The sequence below is a fragment of the Zingiber officinale genome, chromosome 10A (assembly GCF_018446385.1).
Source record: "Zingiber officinale cultivar Zhangliang chromosome 10A, Zo_v1.1, whole genome shotgun sequence".
In the NCBI taxonomy this organism is placed as follows: Eukaryota; Viridiplantae; Streptophyta; class Magnoliopsida; order Zingiberales; family Zingiberaceae; genus Zingiber; species Zingiber officinale.
In genome coordinates this window covers 50,218,610-50,221,456 of record NC_056004.1, presented here as the reverse complement: position 1 = coordinate 50,221,456, position 2,847 = coordinate 50,218,610, and the positions used below count along the sequence as shown (strand labels likewise).

General features: G+C 42.3%; 1 long non-coding RNA gene across 1 annotated transcript; it reads right to left on the bottom strand.

The window, feature by feature from the left end:
- Positions 1 to 1,923: 1,923 nt before the first annotated feature.
- On the bottom strand, positions 1,924 to 2,347 carry LOC122026204. The gene is made up of 3 exons (XR_006124054.1): positions 2,307 to 2,347; positions 2,076 to 2,212; positions 1,924 to 1,979 (listed from the first exon to the last, which is right to left on the bottom strand). It is a non-coding gene; the product is annotated as an uncharacterized LOC122026204 (long non-coding RNA).
- Positions 2,348 to 2,847: the final 500 nt, after the last annotated feature.

Genomic DNA, 2,847 nt, shown 5'->3' with positions numbered 1-2,847 from the left:
TCACCGGATCTGCAACAGATATACCCGTGACACCTGTGCAATATATATACGACTGCATATACATGTAAAATAAATGACATGTATGCAGCATGGCAACCAAATGCAACAATCATATCTCAATCAAATGCAACAACGACAATCACATGCAACTAGTATCTACTAGGCATGTATGCAAATGCAGATGTACCGCGCATCAAATGCAAGAATAATAACTGCGTATGCATGCTCCATGGTCACCCCCGCCACCTCTCCAGACACCACGACCCCTGTATGGCCGAGAGGCTTGGGTCTGTGACGACTGTACTACCCTCCAACCCACTATATAGTGGTCGAGGCGGACAGTCCGCTAATAGCTATCTAGCTAAATAGCATCAGGGTCCCTGACTGCTCACAACGCCGGATCTCACTAAACCTCGTGACCGGGTGGCACGACAGGACGAGCGCAACTGCTCTAGCTACCACTACCCATGAGTGGCCGAGTGTGCTACGCTAAACCAAACCCACTGACGACTCTCTCACCACAAGGGAGACAATGGTCATCAGATGCAATGAATGATGAACATGATATATATATATAAAATCATCATCCATGCAATAACTCCAAACCTCATAAATACCTCCAACATGAGTATAATCGTCATGATACCTCCACGTATCCCACCAAACATATGTACACACTATACATGTATAATCAACCAAAAATCTCCAATAATCCCACCAGACACATGTACACAAAAGATAAGTACAATCAACATGTATCTTCCAATAACAATACAACAGACATGTGTATATACTCTAAACGTACAATCAACACAACTCCTCCAAAAGTACATGACAAATACGTAGGTACACACCACATGTAAATGCACGATCAACTAGATGACTCCTATAACACATACCCATCTATGTACAGTCCACATCATATACCCAATCAGCATGGGAATACCAACAACCCGACAATCCCTACAAGCCATACTCTACACGTGTAATCACAACAGAGTAGATATCAAGAGTGGAGACTGTATATGAATTAAATAGATCATCACAAGGGTCAAGCATAAGTATCATGCAGGAAAAACAACAACCGATCATGATATAAGATAAAGCAACCTAATTCATCCAATAATAACCATGCACTAAGTACAAGAAAATCTACATAGAGGCCAAGGAAGAAATACCCGCCTTTATCTGTAGATCGTGTCCAAAATAAATCTCACGTCGAGACGCTCGTCCCGAATCCAAGTCCTGCATCAATCAATATATATATTTTATTTAGCTAAATTCATATGAATTTAAATAGCTAAATAAAATCCCTACCCAATCAGGATAACTCCACTCAAATCTGATCTCTGATTAATCCTCCAAATAACCCTTGATCACACTCCTTCAGATCCCACCACAATCCATAATCTATTAATCAATTCAAAAACTCATTAATCAACACATCTTAAATCCAACTCACATAATTCATCATCAATCAAACACTAATCCAACTCATCATAAATCCTTCCAATCATAAACTAAACATCCCACACCTAATAATCAATCTAATGATCCCAATGACAAACATGAAATCATGATATTCATCCACCCTACATAATCCATCATTTAATCCAACACATACCAATAACAATCATATTTAACTCTACCTAATGATCCAAATCCAATACAACTTGAATTTAAATTTCTACAACCCATCTCTACTAATCCAAACCAATGTAGAAATGAAATCACCTCTAGAAGTAAAACCTTAATCCTTAATCCACAATAATTCGTCCAAACCAACTTATCACATCCATAATCAACTCAACCTACATTACCCTAATCATCTCAAACATAGACATGTAATAAATCTTCAAAAACTCACCTAAAACCGGATGAATTTTTGTTGACCCACAGTTGAAGAGCTGGAACTGTAGGCTACTGGAAACTCCTGACCGAAACCCTAGTAAACATGCTGCCCCCTTCAATCCAACCTCCTAATCCACAATGAACACTCCACCTCATCTCATTGGATCGGATCAAGTGAAGAGATCAAACAATAGAAATCAAAGATCACAACACCCTAATCTTACCTCTTCCTCACAGCCCCCCTTCTGTTGATCCTTTGCCAAGATCATTTCCACTAGCAACCAGATGAGTCGCTGGACCAAAGCACAACACCAGACACAGCTCCGTGCAACCCCAATTGATCGGAGTCGAAGGTTGAAACCTAGGGCACAGGTCCGAAAAAGAAAGGGTCAATACAGAGAAGAAACCTATCCTAGCTAAACCTTGAATCCACCAAAGATCCGACGATGCCTTACCTCTAAGATCACTCCTCGGTGGCGTCGCTCGATCCAAATCCGACGAGAAGGGAGACGCAGACCGCTCTGTGAACAACTCGTGGAGGAAGAACGAAGGGTCGATAGGCTAGAGATGACACGGATCGAGCACCTGTCGTGCCCTAGCCGCCTCGCTGTCGACACTCGGCCGCATAACTCACCGGACAGAACCCCTCGGCCGAAGAAGATCTAGGCTCCGCCGTGCTCCAGCAAGCTCCGGCGAACGAGGATGATCGCCAAAGGAGAAGCTCTGCTCCCGTCGCCTCCGATTCGTCCGCGAGAGAGAGAGAAGGCAGAGAGGGGAGATCGGGGAAGAGAGGAGGAAGGCTCGGGTTCGGGCGTTTGGGAAATAAAAAGAAAACGAAATGGAATTTATAATATAAACAATTCCTCACTTAAACGGGTATCCCAAACAGGCTTTATCCGTACCTGTAATTAATCCCCTCAAAACCCGTCTTACGAGCTCCGAAAAATTCTCAGAAAATTTCTAAAAATTCCTAAAAAAATTCTATATGGCTATTTC